Raw genomic sequence first — 24,630 nt, 5'->3', positions numbered from 1 at the left:
AATAAACAGGCGTTCCTCCAGTTAATTGTGTGTGAGTGTATGTGTGCATTGCATATTCACACATTCCATATTGCTTCTGAAACATAATTTTATGTAAATGACTGTAAAAAACAGAAATCTAAGCTACCTCAGTACTGTTATATAATCCATAACAGATTTGCCAACCCAAAAGCCTAATTCTATCGTAAGACCTAAATTCATGTATTTTATAAAATATATTATATTGATGTTGTCCATAAGCTTTTTTTGATGTGATTCCACCTTATACAAACCCAGTTTTTATTGTACTCTTTTGTAATAATTTTGTATAATGTGGTCTCTTCAAAAGCGAGACCAGCACCTATTCGTTTTTAAGTCCCACTACATAGCACCATACGGCATGTTGCGTTGCTACTTGAATCTTTTTAGAATGGATCAGGATGTCCCAAAAATCTTAGAAGCTGTACTAATCTCAACAGTATAAATACTTTGTACTTATAACACTATTATATAAATGTTTAATAATGCAAACTTCTTTTACAGTAATTTAGTTTTTGAACTTTTAATATTAATTTTTTCATTTTAGTTTTTTTGTTTTATTTAACATTTGGCTTCTTCAGAGGAACTGCAACCAAACTTTAAATTATAGATTTATTATTCAAGAGTCACAAAATTCTATGAATATAAAAGAAACTTATCTAATTGAACTTTCAAATCATAGTTTCATAAGTTTATACATAACCTTTATACATCTAAAGTTATTAATGCTTAAAACTGTACTGTGATTTTTGAGCACCCCAAAAGTCTGGTTGTTAATTTTTTTTCTACATTTTTAATCTCCTATGTGTTTGTTTTGGTAGTACCCCCAGCACACAATTTTCCCAGTAAGTACAAGCACGTAAAATACAATTTCCTTGCCAGTTAATGTTCCATACACTCTAATTGTGAAAGCCACTGTATTTAGTGACAAATTTAATCTTCAATACTTGGAAGAAGGCAACATGGGTTAAGATTAAAAAAGAGGACATAATTGTTGAGTTCTAGGTATCTTCACATTTTTAAAACAAAGGTTCTGGAACTGATGTTCACGAAACAGGTCAGCCCCTCACTGAACCAGTTCTGTTGTGTTGATAAATTTCTTTTTAGAAGTACGGCAGGAAGCAAAGCAAAATGATTATAGAAAAACATGTTCTTTAGCAGCAAGATGGTTATTTGAGCATATAGTTTTCCTCTTGGGTGTCCTTGAATAGGCCTATGTTGAGTTGAAGGGAGCCAAGATCATAAACCAGACGTAAAGAGCTCTAAGCATAGGTTTAGAAAACGGAAGCTTCTTGGAACCATTTTCTATTTGGCAGAAACAAACCCTGACTCAGGCTTTTCATTTTTCCACATAAGTACACTGAATTCTCTTCCTCATCCAAGGTGTGGATCTTTCTGGAAAAACCTCTAGCTGAAGTTTTTTTACACCTGCAAGAATTAAAGGTCACAGACTCTTGTTTCTAGACCACAAGGACAGTTCACTTTCTGGGTGTTAATGAAAATCCTTCTATCTTGAATACTTCGTGAGAATACTTAGAGTATTATAACAGTCATGAAAAGAAAGATGAAAATACAATCACATGTTATGGGTGGAGGGTAGCAGGGTGCGGTGTATCACTTCTCAGTCTAGATGACACTTCAGAAGCTTCTTCTTTCTGAAACTGTCCCGGGCTTCAGACTGCTGACTCTCCTTTCCTGTTCTGAGCTGCTACAGTCAATCCTGATATGGTTTGGATGTTTGTCCCCTCCAAATCTCATGTTGGAATGTGATGGCAATGTTAGAGGTAGAGCCTAGTCGGAGGAGTTTGGGACACTGGGGCAGATCCCTCAAGATGGCTTGGTACCCTCCCCACAGTAATGAGTGGGTTTTTGCTCTATTCCTTCACACAAGAGTTGGTTGTTTAAAAGAGCCTGGTACTTCCCCCCTTTCTCTCTCTTGCTTCCTCTCTTGCCATGTGTATTAGTTTGTTTTCATGCTGCTGATAAAGACATACCCAAAACTGGGAACGAAGAAAGGTTTAATTGGACTTACAGTTCCATATGACTGGGGAGGCCTCAGAATAATGGTGGGAGGCAGAAAGCTTGTCTTACATGGTAGCGGCAAGGGAAAATGAGGAAGAAGCAAAAGTGGAAACCCCTGATAAACCCATCAGATCTTGTGATACTTATTCACTACCAAACCCATGATTCAATTATCTCCTCCTGGGTCCCTCCCACAACACGTGGGAATTCTGGGAGATACGATTCAAGTTGAGATTCTGGTGGGGTCACAGCCAAACCGTATCGTGCTGCCCCTGGCCCCTCCGCATCTCATGTCCTCACATTTCAAAACCAATCATGCCTTCCCAGCAGTCCTCCAAAGTCTTAGCTCATTTCAGCATTAACCCAAAAGTCCACAGTCCACAGTCTCATCTGAGACAAGGCAAGTCCCTTCTGCCTATGAGCCTGTAAAAATCAGAAGCAAGGTAGTTACTTCCTAGATTCAATGAGAGTACAGGTATTGGGCAAATACAGTCATTCCAAATGGGAGAAATTGGCCAAAACAAAGGGGTTACAGGGCTCATGCAAGTCTGAAATCCAGTGGGGCAGTCAAATCTTAAAGCTCCAAAATCATCTCCTTTGACTCCGTATCTCACATCCAGGTAATGCTGATGCAACAGGTGGGTTCCCAAAGCCTTGGGCAGCTCCACCCCTGTGGCTTTGCAGGGTACAGCCTTCTTTCTGGCTGCTTTCACGGGCTGGCATTGAGTGTCTGTGGCTTTTCCAGGTACACAATGCAAGCTGTCAGTGGATCTGCCATTCTGGGATCTGGAGGATGGTAGTCCTCTTCTCACAGCTCCACTAGGTGGTACCCCAGTAGGGACTCTGTGTTGGGGCTCCAACCCCACATTTGCCCTCTGCACTGCCCTAGCAGAGGTTCTCCATGAGGGCATCACTCCTGCAGCAAACTTATTCCTGGGCATCCAGGCATTTCCATATATCTTCTGAAATATAGGAGGAGGCTCCCAAACCTCAATTCTAGACTTCTGTGCACCTGCAGGCTCAACACCACGTGGAAGCTGCCAAAGCTTGGGGCTTCCACCCTCTGAAGCCAAAGCCCAAGCTTCATGTTGGCCCCTTTCAGCCATAGCTGGAGCAGCTGGGACACAGGGCACCAAGTCCCTAGGGTGCACACAGCATGGGGACTCTGGACCCAGTGCATGAAACCACTTTTTCCTCCTTGGCCTCTGGGCCTGTGATGGGAGGGGCTGCTGGGAAGTTCTCTGACATGGCCTGGAGACATTTTCCTAGTGGTCTTGGGAATAATATTAGGCTCCTTACTACTTATGCAAATTTCTGCAGCTGCCTTGAATTTCTCCCCAGAAAATGGCTTTTTCTTTTCTATCAAATAGTCAGGCTGCAACTTTTCCCAAACTTTTATGCTCTGCTTCCCTTATAAAACTGAATGCGTTTAATAGTACTCAAGTTACCTCTTGAATGCTTTGCTGCTTAGAAATTTCTCCCGCCAGGTACCCTAAATTATCTCTCAAGTTCAAAGTTCCACAAATCTTTAGGGTAGGGACAAAATGCCGCCAGACTCTTTGCCAAAACATAACAAGAGTCACCTTTGCTCTAGGTCCCAATAAGTTCCTCATCTCCATCTGAGATCACCTCAGCCTGAATTTTATTATCCACATTCCTCTCAGCATTTTGGGCAAAGCCATTCAACAAGTCTCTACATTTTCCCTTCTTCTTCTGAGCCCTCCAAGCTGGTCCAGCCTCTGCCTGTTATCCATTTCCAAAGATCTTTGGGTATCTTTTCAGCAGCACCCCACTATACTGGTACCAATTTACTGGATTAGTCAGGGTTCTCTTAGAGGGACAGAATTAATAGGAGATATATATATCTCCTATTAATTCTGTCCCTCTAAGAGAACCCTGACTAATATATTAATAGGAGATATATATATCTCCTATTGTGTATATAAGAGATTATATATATATATATCTTCTATTGTGTATATAGGATATACATATATATATAGAGAGAGAGCTCTAAGCACAGGTTTAGAATATCTATATCCTAAAGGGCTAGGCCCTTCTCTCCTTTTCACGTTTTTCTGCCTGCTTTATATTCGCTGGAAGCTGATTAGATGGTACACACCAGATTAAGGGTGGATCTGCCTTCCCCAGCCCACTGACTCAAATGTTCATCTCTTTTGGCAACACCCACACAGACACACCCAGGATCGATACTTTGTATCCCTCAATCCAATCAAGTTGACACTCAGTATTAACCATCACACCATGTGACATACCTGTTCTTCCTTTGCTTTCTACCATGAGTAAAAGCTTCCCGAGGCATCCCTTGAAGCTGAGCAGATGCTGGTGTCATGCTTGTACAGCCTGCAGAATCATTGGCCAAATTTAACCTCTTTTCTTTATCAATTACCCAGTCTCAAGTATTCTTTATAGCAACACAAAACAGACTAATACAGACACCTTGCTGGGTTTGCTGTCCTATAAGCCATGAGGTGTAATGGGACTGTTATTCCAGTTTTCCCTTCTGCCTCTGAACAAACACACACATGCACGCATGCGTGCGCACGCGCGCGCGCACACACACACACACACACACACACAGAGTTCTCTTGGAAAGAAGAAAGGAAGAAAACATTTAATGCTCATTAGGACCTAAAGCTTTACAACTACACAAAGTTATGAGCTTTTATTGTGTAACAACGTTATATCATTTAGTCATTGAAATAACCCCTTTTATAAGTCAAAAACAAACCAAAACAAAATTTAAAACCCCAAAATGCAAAGAGGATGAGCAATTGTTTGTAGTCCAGAAGCTGGTGGGTGGCAGGTTAGTCTAACTACAAAGCCTTTTTCCACTACACCCCTGCTGACCTACATGAGAAGCAGAGAGATGATGACAAAAAAATAGAGATTTCTATATTTACCAAAGCCTGGAAAAGTTGGTACCACTTATGGCCTCCTTTTCTAGACTCTTGACTAACAGACAGCTTTCCATTTTTAACGTCCAAGGGTGGAGTTCTTTAAACCTTTTCGTTACTTCATAGTCCAGATATACTAACTGCATCTTCTAGAATGTAATAATACAGTTAGATGAGGGTATACTACTGATAAAAGAAAAAAATGAAGGGGAGAAGAAGAAAAACAGTTAGAGACCATTTGATTATTCTTGAGTAGGATTGACAAACACTTTCTGTAAAGGGCCAAGAATAAGTATTTTAGTTTTTGTGTACGAAGAGGTAAAATTGAGGATATTGTGTAGGTACTGATATAGAAAGAGAGAAAACAAATTTTTAAAAACATTTTATTGATGAAATTAAACATAATAATTGATTACTTAAAATATTAACTAGTAAATAAGAAAATTTATTCTACTAATGAATAGGACGAAATCATTTTTGGGTGGGTAACATTTTGCTTAATTGTTGTTCAAAATTAGTTTTCCCTGCCATCAAATTGATCATAAATGCGTATTGATACAAAGCATTCTTAGCATCTGGGTTATACTGAAAGAGATGGGAGGCTGGATTTGACCTGCCGGCTGTAGTTTGCCTAATTCTGCTGCAAAATCTCATGTGGATATTCACATCTCATGGAATCTAGGAGAAGCCACTACTGTGTTCTCTTGATTTCCCAAGTCTTCACCTGAAAGGTCATCTTAAGGAAGGACTTATCAAAGTTTTTTCCTGGGATACTTCTATCTATACTTTAAGGATTATAGATAAATGGCTTGAGACACTAGGAGAGAGGAGTTAGAAGCTGTCTCAGTGAAATTTCTATAAGATCTATCTGAAAAACATTATATGAGTTTTGAAAATTACTCTATGTTGTGATCATATTTGTTTCCTGAAGGCTGTGTCTTAAATAAAACCAAAGTCAAAAGAAGATTCACCGTATTGCTAAGTAAAGGAAGCCAATTTTAAAAGGCTACATATTGTCTGATACCAACTGCAGTCATGAGCCACTTAGTAATAGAGATATGTCCTGAGAAATACGTTGTTAGGCAATTTCGTCATCATGTGAACATCATAGAGTGATTTATGCAAACCTGCATGGTATAGCCTACTACACACCTAGGCTGTATTGGTATAGTCTATTGCTCCTAGGCTACAAACTTGTACATGTTACTGTACTGAGTAGTGTGGGCACATACAACACAATGCTAAGGATTTGTGTATCTAAACATGTGTAAACTTAGAAAATATCCAGTAAAAATACAGTATTATAATCTTATAAGACTACTGTTGTGATATATGTAGCCTGATGTTGATGGAAGTGGTGTAATGTGGTGCATGACTCTATCTGACACTCTGGAAAAGGAGAAACTATAGGAGACTATATACACATATATATGTATACGCATAGCCTTCTATATATATATACATATATGTGTATATGTATATGTATATAGTCTTCTATATATACACATATGTGTATATGTGTATATACATATACATAGGAGACTATATATACGCACACTTATATGTATACATATATTCATATGTGTATATATATGTGTATTTTTCTCATGGAATGCTTCGCAAGTTTCCATGTCATCCATGCACAGGGGCCATGCTAATATTTTCTGTATCATTCCAATTTTAGTATATGTGTTGCCAAAGCAAGCACTAGAGACAATAAAAATACCAGAAGTTGCTAGGCATTGGGCAGAGAAAGAGATGGCTGGGTGGAACTAATAGTAGTGAACTATTCTGTATGATACTGTAATGGTGGATACATGTCATTATGCTTTTGACAAAACTCATAGAGCTATGTAACATGAAGAGCGAACCCTAACGTAAACTGTGGACTTTAGTTAATAATAATATATCAATACTGGTTCAGTAACAAATGTACCACACCAATGCAAGATGCTAATAATAGAGGAAACTGAGAAAGAGGGGAGAGGAGTGTATGGGAACTCTCTGTACTTTCAGCGCAATTTTTCTGTAAGCCAAAAACTGCTCAAAAATATCGATTAAAAAAATACGTATATTTATGTGCCTATACATCTGCTACTGTGCATGCAAACAAGCAAAGTTAGCAGGAATAACTGTTGCATTATGTAATCCTTTCTAATATTTTCTGGTGTCTATTTTATTTATTAGTAAAGAATTACCTTTAGTGTTCTAAAGGTAAAGTGAGTGTTAGCAGTTATGAAGCTATTATTATTTGTTGCTGTATACAACATTGGGTGTATCCCTATGTTACACAAACATGACAGATATTTTAGCTAATTAACGTATAATTGCAGGGTTCCTACCAGTGTAGGCAACTGCACATTAAATACCAGTTCACAGTCTGAAGTATTTAGGATCTAATGGTGGAAAAGCTCCACTTCCTGGCTTTCTTTTCATTGTTCCCGGTAATATTATTTGACGTTTTTATTGGTGGTAGACTTTCATTTTGTATCATTAAAGTTGGATAGAACATATTTTATGGAATTTTACTTGAAAGAGACTATTTGAAGCAGAATAGTCTATACAATTTATGAACATGACTTAGAAATCTTGTATTCATGTCACAGTCTCATTCACATTTAATCTTTACATCAGACATTCACAACAGAATTTTAGAGCATTCTTGCACACACTGCTGATATATTCTAAAGAAGACAAGACGACCTGGTTCTCCACAATGACGGGTAAGCAGCAATTAACTCTTCTCGTTACATAGCTTTATGAGTTTTGCCAAATGCATAATGACATGTATCCACCATTACAGTATCATACAGAATAGTTCACTACTGTTAGTTCCACCCAGCCATCTCTTCCTCTGCCCAACGCGTGGCAACTTCTGATATTTATATGGTCTCTAGTGCTTACTTTGGCAACACATACACTAAAATTGGAACGATACAGAGAATATTAGCATGTCCTCTGTGCAGGGATGACACGGAAATTTGTGAAACATTCCATAAAAAATTATATATATTCTCTGTAGTTTTTTCTTTTCCAGAGTGTCATATAGAGTCATGCACCACAATTCTATACCTGTGTTGCAGTTACTTTTACAAGACCTTGGAAGATGTGTACTGACCACATGCCCAGATCAGGCTTCAGTTCCCTCAGGTACATTCCAGTCTCATGATGCCATCATTTGCTAGAAAGTGGCACAGAGTATTAAGAAGGCAGCTCTAGAAGAAAAAGCCTTGGGCCAGAATCCCAAGAGACACTTAGAACCTCTATAACTGGAAATATAAGATCATTCAAATACTTTTGAGTTTTAAATGGGCATTTATGTCTTCAGAAAACTCTGAGATGCTTACTTGGGCCACCATTCATAGACCCCCCTATGGAGAAGGGTTAGGAGCTACATATACTCCAGCCCTCACTCTTGGCTCTTAGATATGTCTTCCCAGAGAGGGCATGCTTTCCTAATCACGTAGAAGCAGCACGGGCTAGGCTAGCATCACCCCCTGTTGATGACCCAAGGTATTAGTCTATTCACACACTGCTAATAAAGACACACTCGAGACTGGGCAATTTATAATGGACTAACAGCTCCACATGGCTGAGGAGGCCTCACAATCAAGGCAAAGGAGAAGCAAAGGCATGTCTTACATGGCAGCGGGCAAGAGGGTGTGTGCAGGAGAATTCCCCTTTAGAAAACCATCAGATCTCGTGAAACTTATTCACTATCAAGAAAACAGCATGGGAAAGACCTGTCCCCATGATTCAATTACTTCCCATAGATTCCCTCTTATGACATGTGGGACTTCTGGGGGCTGCAATTCAAGACGAGATTTGGGTGGGAACACAGCCAAACCATATCACTCAAGGAACACGTCAGTGATCACTTCTCACATATTTTCACTGGAGCACACAGACTGAACTCCATGAACTGTGGTGTCTTCATTGGTCAAATGGGGATAAATGTACTACCACCTTGGAAGCCTCCTGTGAGGATTAACTGATTTAACATGTGAGTGTTCAATAAGTATAAGCAGGTCCTATCCTACTTATAGCCTAGAATTTTCACAATGATTAAAGAAGCATGTAAACTGGACCTCATAGGTCCTCAATAGTGGATATCTTTATTGCTGCTAAAATTTAATTAGATTTATCTCTCCCACCCTATATCATTCTGGTCCAAAGAGCAGGAACTCTGTAGAACTAAGTTTAGTACCAAAAGAGATATATTGAAGGTATGCCATATTCTAGGCATTAAAAAATACTACTCTTCATTACTTAATCCTTAAAATTTATCTTTGAGGTTACTATTTTATAGTCTCCATCCAGATGAGAGAATTAAGCAGCTTTAAAATCATGAATTTTAACAGGAAGGAGAAGAAGGAAGAAGGAGAAGAAGAAAAAAAGAGGAGGAAGAAGAGGAAGGGGAAGCAGAATGAAATTAATATGTATTCTTAGAGTAACCTGTTAGTCTAAATTAATTTGGTTTATTTGAGTATATACCTAATTTTTTGAGTGATTTGTAGGGTTTCAAATGGTGTTAGCAAATCAGTAGATGTTTAATATAAACATCATAATAAAAAACATTTGTTAAAACATATGGGAATTTTTAAGTGATACTCTATATTGCATTTTATATTAATATTATATTTTAAAAATAAATTTGTAATGTTCAAAAACATATTTTTCTCTAAACAAATGAATAATACAAAGTTAACTTCTTTATAATTCTATACATTTCCTGTGGTTACTATAGATTACCACTGACACAAAAAATTTTTTCCATGCTACTATTTAATACAAGAATTGGAACAGACTATTGATCTAGTTTTAACAGATTTAGTGTTGTAGGTATTTTGTTGAAAAATGATTTCCATCGATCAAGAGAGTGCTTTTTCCTCAAGGGAAATGAGCGCCTGTCTAAGGTACCAACCTCCTCATAAATAGAATTTGTAGGGAGTTCTTATTTCCCCCCCACGAGGATGGCATACAGGTTTAAATCACGATTCTTTACCAAAAGAAGATTTCTCACCATTAGTTAAACACAAAACACTCAGAACATGATATCCTGAGTTTTCAAGTGTGGTGACTTTCCAATGTTGGTTTTTTGTTTGTTTGTTTACACACTTGGGAATATTAAGAAAAATATAACTACATGAAGACTATTTTTTCACAGTGGGAGTATTATTTTCACAATAAAAAATTATCCGTATTATTCCATCTTAGAAAATTTGAGAATTACATTTTATAATTTTTATTGTATATCAGTTTAAAAATTCTTGTTAATGGGGGAGAGAGATGGGGTTGTGTGTGTATGTTCAATGAATCAGTACAAGCTTCTGACATTATCAGTCTAAGTCTTGGGTGGTGTCTACCTCCTTGCTTCAGAAGAGGCAGCTCTGATGGTCTCCTCAAGTTCCTTGGCCAGACCCGGAAGCCTGGGCAGTGTCACCTTCCTAAATAGGTCTGTTCTCAAGAATTAACTTGCTGCTTAGTGTGACAAATAGGAAAACGAAAAAAAGGGGGTGGGGGAGGACACAGATGAAAATTCTCTACCTCTCTACCTACTCCTTTCACCATCCTCAGGGGCTCCTGATACACCAGCCAATAGATCTACACTATCATTTCTGATAGTTTTAATAACCCAAATGGGCTGAATTATCTATTCCAAAGATCTGTACAGTGGGGTTTCTCAATTTCTGCACTATAGACATTTTGGGCTGGATAATTCTTTGGTCTGGAGTCGGGAGGGGCTGGGGTGCTGTCCTGGGCATTGTGGGATGTTTAGCGGCATCCCTGGCCTCTACCCACCAGACGCCATTGGCACCTCCCAACCAAAACTGTGCCCAGATCTTGCCAAATGTCCTCCTGGGGTAGGGGAAAAAATTAATCCCCCTCAACCCATTGAGAGCCACTCCTTATTTGGTAATGCATTAGTGAGAGGCAGAAAAAGGGAAAGCCTGGATCATGAAGATAAATCCTGTGGTGCAACTGTCTAGTGGGATACATTTGCATGCTCTGTTTGTATGTTCCTCTGTTATAAGGAATTAAGCCTTACAAGAAGAATGTGCAACTCAAATATTACTACCTAGCTGACAAAGAATTTATAACTCTGAAGTTACACTGTGGTAGACTAGTATTTCCCGAACAGTCCTCTGAAAACAAAAGCTTCCCTGGTCTCTTTCCTCTGAATGTACACGAACATACTAAAGGTCTTTGAGTGTCCAGTGGTAAATAAAAGGCATTTACCATTGTTTAAGGTTAAACAAAGTTCTTTAAGGAAATAAGATTCGTTTCTAATACCCATTCAAACCCTTTTGTTTTCAACAATTTATAAAGTTGATGAATACCGTATAAACTATTCCCTCAAAATGTAAGGATTTCTAGCTATTCTCTTATCATAGATTTCCACACTAATTTAAAATATTTACACTAGCATCTTGGTACTAGAGTCAGATTTCATTGGGACTCAGAATTTTACTTGAGAATAATGTTTTGTGTTTGTAAATGATATAATTATATATATATATATATTTTTTTTTATTTTTACTATCTGTTCCTATTCAATAGCCATGAGTAGATTTATGGGCTTAGTTAATTCATATGACTCTTAATCAATGGATCGTTTGCCTGCATCCAAATGTGCTTCTGAGTATTTACTTATTTATGTATTTTATTATTTTATTATTTTTATTATTTATTATTTATTTTATTATTATTGTTAGCGTTTCTAAATACACCCAGGGAACTCTGCCGATTGCTGAAGGAGCTTTGGAGATTTATTGATCTAGCACAATTGCATGGGCCTGACCAATAAGAACGTGCCAGTACGCGTTCAGAGCCAAGCTCATCAACTTGCCAGGGCACTCAGTCTGGAGGCAGTCTGGCCTACACAGAGGCTGATGTCTTAGTGGAAATCAGGCTCAGAGTCAAGTGCAGCGCAAAGAGCCAGGGAGAATGTTCTCCTGCAAGTTCATCTTTACATGATAATAACAAGACTTAATTAAAAATCACTGGTATTTTCTCTATTTGTTTCCTAGGCAGAAAGCTCAAATACCAGACTGTCTGGTTCCAAATTGAACACCTGGCAACCCTAATGATTTGGTTTACACAGTGATTTATATTGTGTGGCAGATTGAGAAATGTGGCGTCAGTAGGGGTAGGAGTGGGGGAACGCAGAAAGATTCAGGAGAAAAAGATCTGTCCTTTCATCTTTGTATGTTTAATTGGGTTAAAAAATGTTTCTCAGGAAGAGGAAATGTTTTCACCTATTATTCCATTTTATTATAGGCATATCCATCTCTTTGTCTTATTATGTTTCTCCTTTTTGCCTTCAGTGCTAATTTCCATAGCTTTAACAGACTCTGATGTCTGCCGGATTTGATTTTGGTGTTCCTGACATAGGGCTCTGTCCTAAGTCTGTGAAACAGCTACCATGTTTCAATCACTGTGGCAATATGAGTGTGTGGTCTGGAGCCAAATGGCTGTTTGAATTATAGCTCTACTATTTCTCAGCTGTGTAGATGAGACACTTAATCTATTTTTGCCTTAATTCACTCAGTCATAAAATGTGGTGGTAGTGATGGTGGTGGTGGTGGTGGGGAAATAATATCTATTTGTGAAAAAAGTTTAGCCTTGGCACAGTGGCTCATGCCGGTAATCCCAGCACTTTTGGAGGCCAAGCTGGGAGGATTGCTGGAGCCCAGGAGTTCAATACCAGCTCGGGCAACAGTGAGACTGTCTCTAATTAAAAAGAAAAAAAATGAAAACAATGTGTTGTGAGAGTGAATGGTCTCACCCCTAATATGTGTGAGTTTCAGGATAAGAGTATAAATGGAGCCTGAATACTCTGTCTAAATATTTCAAAATTATGAATTACCCCAACAAGTTGCTGAATAAACTGTGTGTTGTCTGCCTGCCTTGACAAACATACCTTCAACATTTAAAGGTCTGTGTTTAAATGTAGACTTCTGAGGCTCCTCAGAGTCCCATGTTGGAATGTGGTGGCTTGGGGAAAGTGGACCTTAGCTCTAGGCCTGGTCCTCCTCTCTTCCCAAGCTCTTCTTCACACTGCAAGGGCCTCCCAGATGGTGCGTGAAGATCCTGGCCCATGTATTCAGCTACATCCACATCCCTAGCAAAAGGGAGGCTAAGGCCGTTCCTCAGGCCTAGGGCACTGCCCCTGGAGGCAAGACCAGTGGAAGATGCCTGGAAAGGCCCTGGAATTAGCTTCAGGGCCATTTTGATAGAGAATTCTGGGGGCCTGAAAACCTACAGCCAAGGGGTGGACCTGGGCTCTGGATAGGCAAGTCCCCTTGATCCAAGGTATCACTGTAGGAGGAGGGGCAGTCAGAGGAGGGCCAGAGCTGAGCCTTCTAATGCACAGGCCCAGAGTGGAGTGAGGAGCAATGCTGGGATTAGACCCCCAAATCTACTGAATTAGCAAAGTCCAAGCAAAGTACTGCAAACAAGGTCTGGCATATTACAAGCATCTGATAAGTGTTACTTTTATTGTTAAGCACCTACTGGATGTCACCTTTTAGCACTGAGGATGTAACAATGAATAGAAAGTGATCACTGCTCCGGGATCTGTCCCTCTAATGTTAGGCATCTGGACCAACAGTTTGGGCTACCTGCTGTGTCAGGGTTATGGGAGTTTGTTAGGTGGAGAATAAACGGAAACCCCTACCTCCATGGAAGGTCAAGGGAAGGTCTTGCAGAGGAAGCCATGGCTGAGCTGAGATGTGAAGGGTGAATATGAGTTTAGCCATCAGATGACTGGTAAAGGTGGACAGTCCAGTCAAAGACAACAACTTACTGGATACATGGAGGTCAGAAAGAGCATGGCATTTAGAATAACTAGAAAAAAAATGTTTTGTGCAGAGGCAGGGTACTTAGGAGGATGGCAAGTAATGAGGATGGAGAAATGGGCAAGGAAGAACAAGATCGTGAACGGTGAGAATCATTTCCTTAGGGAGTTTCAGATGTCACGGTGACCTTCCACATAATTCAGCATATATGCTGCAGAGGTAGCCGAGAAATCAAGATTAGGACTTCAGCTGGACAATGTTGGCATGCTGGCTCACAGGGCATGGGGAGCAAGTTCACATAAGGCAGTAGGGAAGAGAAGGAAAACTGCACACATCCAGGGAGATTTGAGTGCCAGAATTCCGGAAGGCTTTCTTCCAGAAGGCCCTCAACCTAACTGCCACGCCTCCTCTCCCACTTTTTTATTTAGCTACCTCTTATAGACTCATCCTTCCGAACTTAGATGAAGCATTACACCTCCTCCAGGAATCCCTTCCTAAATTCTCAATCTAATTCAGAAGACATCCTTTTGTATTTCTGCAGTGTCTCAAAAAGTAGATTGCACGAGACTTATTAATTCATTGGTCAGTTTTCCTAGAAGAGTGGTTTTTAAACTTTATCATGAATTCTCCAGTGACTTGGAGGGCTTGTTGAAACACAGATTTCTGAGGCCTATCCACAGACTTTCTGATTCAGAAGGACTTAGAATTTTCGTATCTAACAACTTCTCCGATGAGGCTGATACTGCTAGTTTAGGGACCACACTTTGAGAACCACTGAGGAAAGAAGTTTCACAAGTCAGAGATTTACAGTGGAGGTACCAAGCTTTTCTCAAGTTAGTTTATCAGAAGCACAAACCATCGCCCTCTACCAATCATTATGATGAAGACCACTTCATTTCAGTTTATTTACAAAAACTCATCTCCACAGTTATGCCAAGTGTATGAAGACAAAGAAACAATATCAGGAAGAGAGGTTTATTTGGTTTTGAATCTTTAGCCCCTTACACAGTGCCTGAAACATATAAAAGGCAGTGAATAAATGCTCATTGAGTGATTACATAAAGAGGTGAATGGGAGGCCGAGATGGGCTGATTACGAGGTCAGGAGATTGAGACCATCCTGGCCAACATGGTGAAATCCCAACTCTACTAAAAATACAAAAATTAGCTGGGTGTGGTGGTGCCTGCCTGTAAACCCACCTACCCAGGAGGCTGAGGCATGAGAGTTGCTTGAACCCAGGAGGCGGAGGTTGCAGTGAGCACCACTGCACTCCAGCCTGGTGACAGAGCAAGACTCTGTCTCAAAAAAAAAAAAAAAAAAAAGCCTGTTCATATATCTTGGACATTTCAATTTCAGTGTACTCCAGCAAATTTCTGACTGACCACATCTGCATCTCCATGACTGAGGGTTTTCTAGAACTGTGGAAGGTCCCTTTGCACAAGGCAGGCTGAATGTGCTGGGGAATTAATGTTCTCTAAAGCAGTCCTCAGCCTGGGCAACATGGTGAGACTCTGTCTCTACACGAAAAGTTTTAAAAATTAGCTGGGCATAGTGGCGCATGCCTATAGTCCCAGCTATTCAGAAGATCACTTGAGCTCAGGAGTTTGAGTTGGAGGCTTTGGTGAGCCACTTTTGGGAGTTGGAGAATAACTACTCCTGCTTAATTGCCCTTCGGTAAAATTTTGATGCATGTTTTACACAATGTCCCAGAAAGGCACAACAGCATTGAGCTCTAGTTGCCCCAGCAGTCACCTGCCCACTTGCATACTATTTTATTGGTATCTTTCTCTCACTACTTGTGCTCAACATCTTTGCTCAGGGCCTGTTTCTAAAGGCATCCAAACTGAAAAGGAGGACAAGGAGCTAAGGATAAAAGATAGATAGATAGATAGATAGATAGATAGATAGATAGATAGATAGATAGATAGATAGTCAGTCTAGGGAGTATGGCAGAGATTCTAGATAAGGCAAATTCAGATGCACCTGTCAAAGTGACAAAAAGAAGATTACAGGCAAAAGTAGCGGCAGCAAAACTGGAGCTGGCTGTGAGTCCCCCATCCTGAGTCCTGCAGTTCATGATCTTCATACCAGATCCCAGTGTCACAGGATCTCTAGGATGTTGCTTTTCCAGCCGGAAACCTCTGAGGCTGGTAGCGCCTTTGCCCGAATTTTGCTTGGGCCTGCTGGGCTTGTTCTGCCCACTCCGCCCATCAGGCTGCACTTGGCTCGCGCTACCAGCCCAGATCCCACACCTGCCAAGGGTGAGCTGGGCACGGAGCAGTGAAGGCTATGTGAGGGAGCTCAGGGTCTGGCCACTGTGCACAGCCAGGCTGTGGTGGGGCGGGCAGCTCCAGGTGCCTGCACAGGCTCCAGCTCTATGCAAGGCTCCAGCTCTATGTGAGGCTCCAGCTGAACCAGGCATACTGCAAATGGCTTCTGCTGTGGACGCCAGGGAACGTGGTGGCACCCAGAAGCTTGGAGACGTCAGGAACCTCAGAGACCCAAAAAGGGTGTTACAGCCCTAGCTCGAGGAGGCTGTAGGTCTGAGCTCCCCAAAGGCCTGCAGCTCCTCTCTCCTTCTCGTTGCTGGCAATGTGGCAAGCGAGGGGTCGTGTTTCAGCCCTGTTTGTGTTACAACTCTTTCAGTCCTGCCATCTGGTGGGTCTGAGTTCTTGTCTGGCATCCAGGAAGAATGAGGTATGTGGATAACTGGAAGGTGAGCAAAATGGAGAGGCGCTTCCTTGAGTGACAGAACAGCTCTCAGGAAACCCATAGTGGGTAGCACCTTTCCGCAGGCAGGTCGTCCTGATAAGCGGCTAGCGTTCAGCAGAGAGGGGACCCATACTGGGTAGCTCCTTTCCACAGGCAGGTCATCCCGACTAAGTGGAGGAGACCTGAAATGGGCAGCTCATTCCCACACCTGTTAGTACCGTCTGTGTTAGTCTGGCAGAGTTCACGGTGTTTTTATGGGCTCAGAAGGGAGGAAGTGCATGCTGATTGGTCCATGGGTAGCCATAGGCGGGCCTGGAGGGAGCACTATAAATTCTCTCTGGGCCACGGACTCCACCCAGAACTGGCAGCCTGGCTCCCAGGCTTCAGGCTGTCCCTGGCTTGAAGGTGGGGTTTCTCCAGGGACCTTTCTGCCTCCCGCCATCAGCATGCCATCCAGGGCACCCAGGCTGTTCGTGCCCAGGCCCGCACCGAGCTGCCCGCCCCCGCTGGCCTCCCTCCCACACTCGTGAGTACCCAAAGTCGGGAGGGGTTGAGGCGTCAGGGGGCTGTCATGTCAGCGCTGCCTCAAGTGTGCACACACGCGGCCAGGTGGCAGGAGTGCCTGGGCTTAGCCGCAACTTTGCTCTGAAATCAGAGTGGGCACTGGGAGTGAGGAGAGGCCAGAGGGCGGGAGCAGGCACTTCCAACCCTGCAGCGACAGGTGGGCTTCCCAGGCCCCCAGGAGTGCAGGGATTCCTGGGTCCGGAGCTGTGGCAGGGGGACTGCAGCTCCACCTGGGAACTCAGGGCTCCCGTCCCGCCAGCTTGGTAGGGAGTGGGCCTCTGGCCTGCTCCGGGCCCCCATCGGCCCCGCACGCAGCCCTGGCGCGCCTATCCCTCTGCACCTGGCGTCGTCTTTGCAGCGGACCCTCCAGGTGGGCCACGGCCGCCATCACGAGGTGGCTACAGCTGGAGGTAATTCTGCAGGCAAATTGCCCAACACAGTAGGATTGGGGGATTCAGGGAACTGAGAGCCAAGAGATCACTTTGAGACCCAAATCCACACTTCACCCTGAACTATCCAGGACACTCAGAGCTGCCCACATTTGCTCAATAATTGGTCAATTTTTGACCGTCACTCTAACCGGAAATGCACATTTAAAAACTGTACCTTCAGCAGCTGCTGTGGAAAGCAGTTTGACAGATCCTCAAAAAGTTAAACAAAGAATTACTACATGATCTACCAATTTCACTTTTTGGCATGTACCTAAAAGAATTTAAAACAGGGACCCAAATAGATACTTGTACACCAATGTTCATAGCAGCATTATTCACAATAGCCAAAAGGTGGAAACACCCCAAATGTCCATCAACAGCTGAATGGATAAGCGAAATGTAGTATATCCATAAGACAGAACATCATTCAGTCTTGAACCTTGAAAACATTATGCTAAGTGCAATAACCCAGACACAAAAGGACAAATGTTGTCTGATTCCACTTATACGAGGTAACCAGAATAGGCAAATTCATAGAGACAAAAAGTAGATTACAAGTTTCCAGGAGCTGGGACAGGGGAAGATGGGGCGTTATTGTTTAATAGGTATAGAGTTTCAGTACGGGGGATGAAAATGTTCTGGAAATGGATAGTGGTGATGGTTGCACAAAACCGTGGATGTCATCAACACCACTGAATGGTATGCTTAAAAATGGCTACAGTGATAAATTGCATTATGTATATTTTACCACAATTAAAAATGCATGTCTTCATACTAAAACAGGTATCTTAAAATGTTTACCTCTGCTGCCAAAGATGGGGAATGAAAAATGAGTCTCTTGCTATCCTTTCGCTTGGTGAGCTTTCAGCTGTCACACTTTCTCATTCTCTTCCCTCAAGCTGGGCCAGATCACATGGGCAGGTACAGGAAGGAAGACTTGATAAAAGGTGTAATTTTGTCCTGCTGCTGCTTGTCCCAGTATATGCTTTGTCCATTTTATCTGCTTATGACCCAGTTATTTGCTTTTTCTCTTTATACACTTGAAGTAACCTTGGAAATGGGCTCTGAAATCTGAACTGAAATGAAATGGTCTTCATATACCCCCAATGGTGTGATGGTTTGTGCTTCTAATAAAATAATTTAAGCTAAGCTAAGCATGCATCCACTATAACTCTCTAACTTGTGAAATCTCTAGCTTCAGAATCATCATTCATCATTTTTGTCTTCCAAGACACTAATGGAAATTAAAATAAACAAACCTGTCCATGTTAGAAAGAGAAAAGATCCTCTACAGTGACAAGTTTCACACAAATTGCAATATGCATAAAATATCCCCCAGGTTTTAAAACAGGTCATCCATTAAGGGTTCAACAGACACAAGGGAGTATTGCAGTTAAAAGGTGGGTAGGGTGTTGTTTAACCAACGTTTTATTAATGAATGGGAGTTCAGACAGCAAATGATAGTCTAACAACATCAGTGTATATTTGTGAAGATTAAATAAGACTCATGTTTCCCCCGTTTGGAGGTTTGCAAACGAAATCTGGCACAAAATATACAGGAAGATAAACTCGAGAGGAACGTAGCCTGTCACGGTGATTGATGGGGCTGCTTTTTACCCAACAGTGTTTGAAAATGTAGATATCCTTAAATAAATGACGCCGAGTAAGACGTGCCAGCCTAGGGAATTAAGAAGACATTATTGCATTTTGCAGAAACAACAGAAAGCACTGCTACCAAATTTGATGGTTGGAAGTCTATATACTTAGCATGACACCTCACGATGTATATGCTGTGTAAGAGTGTATGGTATCATTTTTAGTAATGAGGTTTCCAAGGTGTTCCAAGGTGAGGCAAATAACTTTCTCTGCTGTGTTCCTGGAGGTGAATTTTAAGACTGCAAAATCAGCAGTAGCATTTTCTGGAACACTTTAGGAATTCACCTCCACAACTTTCCTTTCCCCCAGTCCCTTCAGTTTAGAGTACTTTGAAGAGGGACTCAACGTATAGTTGCCAAAATTGGGGGTGAGGGGATTTATAATCTAAAGTACAAAGTTTAGAAGTGATTTATTAGCAAGACAGAAAATATTCTCAAATGGATGTAAATTGTGAAGCATTTTTTTGGTCAAAATTAGCAAGTTATAGCATTCAATTTGTTTGCCCAGGATATATTTTGAGTTAAAAAAAATACTCATAGGCACATAATTAATGAAAAGAGCATAGTATTCTGCATGGTATTTTATCACCTGTTTCTTTCACTTAACAGGAATTAGTAATATACTTTGATGCTAACAAAATATTTTTATAATATATTTAGTAGTTGAAAAACAATGCTCTGCCATCAATCTACGTTAATTCATTGCTGGACATTTAACCTGGCCCTCCCATTTATACAAATAGCACTACTGAGACCATCATTAGAGCCAGATCTTGTTGTATATCTTTGTTTAATTAGAGCAAATGTCTAGAAGTAGAATTGCTGGATTCATGTGTCAGTAAAAATTTTAGGCCTTTGATAAGCATTCATGCTTATATCAGCAGGATTCAAGAAGCCCATTTTCTCACTCTTTTGCCACCACTGAATATTATTTAAAAAGTGGTACCAAGGCAGGGTGTGTTGGCTCAAACTTGTAATCCAAGCATTTTGGGAGGCTGAGGCTGGAGGATCGCTTAAGCCCAGGAGTTCCAGACCAGCCTGGGCAACATAGTGAGTCCCCATGTCTACAAAATTAAAAAATAAATAAATAAATAAATAACCGGGTGCGGTGGCATGCACCAGTAGTCCTAGCTACTCAGGAGGTTGAGGTGGGAAGATCACTTTTGCTTGGGAGGTCAGGGTTGCAGTGAGCCTTGATCACAACACTGCACTCCAGCCTGGGCGACAGAGTGAGACCTTGTCTCCAAAAAATAAGTAAAATAAAATAAAATAATAAAATGTAGGTAAAAAATTGTAGTCTAATTTGGGTATGCAAGAAATATTTTTACTTCTCTGTTTTCTTTAAGTGAAATTTGATCTTATCTCAGGCCAGCAACTCACCCTTTCCCCACCCATCTGCACTGTCAGGAAAAGCAATCAGTGCCAGTCTTTATGGAACTTCCTGTCCCTTGCTGTGGTCACTGAGGCTCTTACTTGATACCTAGAAAATGGGCAAAGATTTATTACATCATGGAGGCTGCTGTGTCAGACCTCACAGCCCCAAGAAGATGTGGGCAGTTCATTCCAATGGACAACAGGATCTTTAACTAGACAGAGGGACCCTGTTCTTTGTTTATCTCTCCCCAACCTGGGGCCTACCAGGAAATCCTAGGAATCTTCATCCTCTTCTCCTTTCCTAGCCATGGGTATTTTCCTCTCTGGCACTGCCAGCCCTGCTCCCCCTTTTTCTTTTCCTAGTATTTCTTTTAGGAGATCTGGTGTCAGTGAAAACAAAAGCCAGGCATGCCGGCTGTCTACAGGCAACATCCAAGTCCAAGGGAAAGGGAATGGGGGGAGGATTGGCTGCCTACTTGAAACAGAGGAGCCAGAAATGAAGGGAAATAAAGCACAAATAAATACTTCAATTAAGTATTTTGACCTATATGTATGAGTTTGTCTGTGTATTTATAATTAGTCAATTTATCAGTCTCTCTAGTTAGTTCTAATAGATTTCTTTTGCATTAGAACTTGCTTCTCAAAAATTATCACATTAATACTCTTTTTTCGTATTTAAATGCGATCCATCTTCCTGGATTGGTGCTATCTCTGGAAGGAACACTTGTAGAACTTAGATGATAATGCTTTTATATGACCAGTCGATAATCCATAATTGCAGTACATTACGATGACCATCTATGTCCCTTTTGTCTTCACTGGTGGTTCTCAAAGTGTAGTTCCCAGATCAGTATAATCAACATCACCTGGGAACTTGTTAGACAAATTATTGGTCACAACTCCCAACCTACTGACTCAGAAACTCTGGTATCCCCCCTACCCCCAACAATCAGTATTTTAACAAGCGCTTCAGCTGATTTCAGTACGTACTAAAGCTTGAGAACTGCTGCTCTACATCATAATCAATCATAAGCAGGCCCTCATCTTGCTCATGGGTACTTTAGGGTTTCCAAACCCTTTAGATGATTCCATATCACCACTGTGACTTTTAGGGATAAGGTTAATGCAACAATAAAGTCAGTGTTTAACTGCACAGAAACTCGCCATCATCTTTCTATACCCAAAGTTGTGTCTTTAGAAAACCATTTCTTTAATTGACAGGCAACTCCAGAATTGATCACATAGGAAAGCAAAATTCATTAGCACAAACTGTAGAAAAGTTTGCACGTCAAAAAGCCAAAGCTTCTCTTCTTTTTATAAAGATTTAACTACAAAGATAATTATAAAGATAATTATGATTTATATGTTATATAAATAATGTAATCAATATTTATAATTGAAAATAATCTTTATGTGTTCTTTTAGAACTATAAAAATTATATATTTTTAGTAAGTTTTTTTATTAAAAATTGGTCTTTTTATGACACTAATTGCAAAGATTAAAGTCTCCTGCTTGCTTATCTGTGGTTTGAGTAGCTCCAGTAGCTCAGTGGGTTAGTGTGCAGTGGTACTTACGCGGTAGTACTTTCATGACGTGTGGTTTGCCCTCTGAAGCTTTGTGATGTTTCACTGCATTCCAATACTAGAAATAACATCTTCACATTTTTACTCTAAGTCAGTTGCTGCCTTGGGAAATCAATTTGTTTTTAGGTGCTTGGTTCCCTAAGAGGGATATGAGGAGAGTGGATAATTTTAGTGGTTATTAATGAGAGATCCTCAAAAGCCATACTTTTTTAAATTCTTGTTTTTGGAACATTTTTGGCACAATAATACAGGTTGAGAATTAAAAACAAGTTTTCTCATTTGGCATGTTTAAGTGAAGTCACTCGCCCAGAGCAGGTACTGCTGTTTATGGCCTCGCCTGAATGTTTGTGGTACAACTGTTTAGGATGATGCTTCTGCCAGGACTGTCACATGTACATTATTTCAAATGTGCTGGCATTTTAGTCAGTGTATTGGAGATAAAGTCTTAAAGCGGCTGGAAGAGAACAATCTTCCCTACTTTGATTACTTTCTCCCTCTTTAACACTACCTCATGCCTTTACTTTAACTATTTTAACTTTAACTCTTTTTTTTTTTTTTTTTTTTTTGAACGAGGCTTGATGACAATCCAGGTTGCAAATTTTAGTTTTACCATGTATTAGCTGTATGAACATGTTAGTTTCCTCATCTATAAAATGGAAATTTTAATCTATACCTCACAAAATCATCAGGAGTAAATGAATTACAATTAGACAGGAGGACTAAGGGCTACTGTTCTATAGCACAGTATGAGAGTATAGTAAATAATAATTTATTGTATATTTCAAAATAGCCAGAAGAGATAATTTTGGATGTTCTCACTACAAAAAAATGAGAAATGCTTGAGGCAATGGATATGCCAGTTGCCCTGATTTGATTATTATACACTATATACATGTATCAGAACATCATATGTATTACATAAATATGTACAATTATTATGTGTCAATTAGAAATTGTAAAAAGGGTAATAAATGAGATAATGTATTTAATGTGCTTAGAATATATGCCACCTAGCTAATAACATATTATTAGCACATAAGAAATAATCATATAGTTCTTTTACATCATTTCTTAATTCTTTGATATGATTGAAAATAGAAATAAGATTTCAAATTGCATTTATATCTCTGGATAATTTTTACTTCGAAACTAGTTTATGTACATGATTAACTTTTATTTCCAACCATTTCAAGAAAAGAATATGGAGTAAAATCTTATTTATAAAGGATGAAATCAGGTCTTCTGGTTGTAAATGAGGTTTTATTTACAACCTGGGGATAGCTTCCAATTTATTCAGCAAGGAATTCTTTCCAAAAGTTTTTTGATGTGAGCAGTGTATTTATCTTGTGCTCTGTTTCTGGCCCCTGTTATTGGTTGTGGCCAAGAAATTATAAAATATAGGATGAATCTATCAGGAACTTTGTGAGTGTGAATGGCCGGAAGCCACCTGTCCATGTGTGTGACTCTGCTGTGGCTGACTCAACAATGCCGCAAACCCCAGCAGTTTCAGTAGTTCCGCACCTTCCACTTGTTATTAAGGGGTCGACGTTCAATGTGCTCATAAGGACAAGGTCAGGCCTGGCCCAACCTGGAGGCCAGGTGATGGTCCCTAGCTGGCTGATCTGAAGACATCTTTTGATGCAGTTTGGGTTGAGGAAGGCAAGAGATGTATTGATGCTATCATAGGAGTGAATCAGGTGAGGTCAAGGCAAGGAAACATGATATGAAGTAGAACTGGATTCATTATAATATATGTGTGATTCAGTCACACAAATATGTAGGCAAAGAATGTCAAGTATTAATCAAATAGGTCAACTAATAATTGAGGGCCAGGCAAAGGCAAGCCACTGTCAGGGCAAAGAAGTGATACTTTTATCTCACCCCTTACAGAGTCCATGGCTGACACCCCTGTAACAAAGGACCTAACAAGAGAAAAGCATAACAAATTGATTTAATAAAGTTTTGTGTGACCTGAGAGCTTTCAGACACAAAGAACCAAAGATCCAGGGAAAACTGTGTTTTTTTAATGCTTAGGACTGATGAAGAATGGACAGTCACACAGAAATGTGACTGGACAAAAAGGGTATAATTTGATATTAATGAAGTGTGGGAGAGAACCTAGCAAAGCCTGTTTGTTCACATTCTTCTTGACCTCTCTGTGTAGCCTTCCTTTGCCCTGGTTATGGGGCAGGACACCTGGCACAAGAAGCTTATGACCTGATCTTAGGGGAGGTAGGTCACAGAGTAACCTTTTCTAGGTTTTATGGCTTTCTTTGGGGAAGAGGAGTTGTAGTTTCTATGACACACCTTGGTGGAGAAAGGGAATGGGAGAAAGGAGGGCAAAGGAAGGTTGGAGAGACCTTGCTTTTGAAGCCCTTCCAGTCTCCTTTACTTCAAAGTATTCTGCATGGCCAGGTGCCATTCTTCATGGTATTGTTTAATGAGCCCTGACGTCACTTAACAAACCACAGTGGCAGATTTCAAGGGATGTTGTCAGGGAGAGTGGGAGAGGAGAGTGTGATAGACAACTAAACAGAAAGTGACTGTACAG

The 24,630-nt window shown here is 40.5% G+C and overlaps 1 protein-coding gene and 2 non-coding genes across 6 annotated transcripts in view; 2 read left to right on the top strand and 1 right to left on the bottom strand.

Annotated features, from left to right (window-relative positions):
• MACROD2 (mono-ADP ribosylhydrolase 2) overlaps positions 1-24,630 on the top strand; it is a 2,131,323-nt gene that overhangs the window by 1,051,013 nt on the left and 1,055,680 nt on the right. The gene's annotated exons all lie outside the window — the stretch shown is intronic.
• On the bottom strand, positions 6,560-6,666 carry LOC116461604 (U6 spliceosomal RNA). The gene has a single exon (XR_004246135.1). It is a non-coding gene; the product is annotated as a U6 spliceosomal RNA (small nuclear RNA).
• On the top strand, positions 7,855-7,961 carry LOC116461601 (U6 spliceosomal RNA). The gene has a single exon (XR_004246132.1). It is a non-coding gene; the product is annotated as a U6 spliceosomal RNA (small nuclear RNA).

The sequence above is a fragment of the Hylobates moloch genome, unplaced genomic scaffold (assembly GCF_009828535.3).
Source record: "Hylobates moloch isolate HMO894 unplaced genomic scaffold, HMol_V3 SCAFFOLD_21, whole genome shotgun sequence".
Classification (NCBI taxonomy): Eukaryota; Metazoa; Chordata; class Mammalia; order Primates; family Hylobatidae; genus Hylobates; species Hylobates moloch.
The sequence above is the reverse complement of the archived record's forward strand: the minus strand, read 5'-3'. Positions and strand labels throughout refer to the sequence as shown.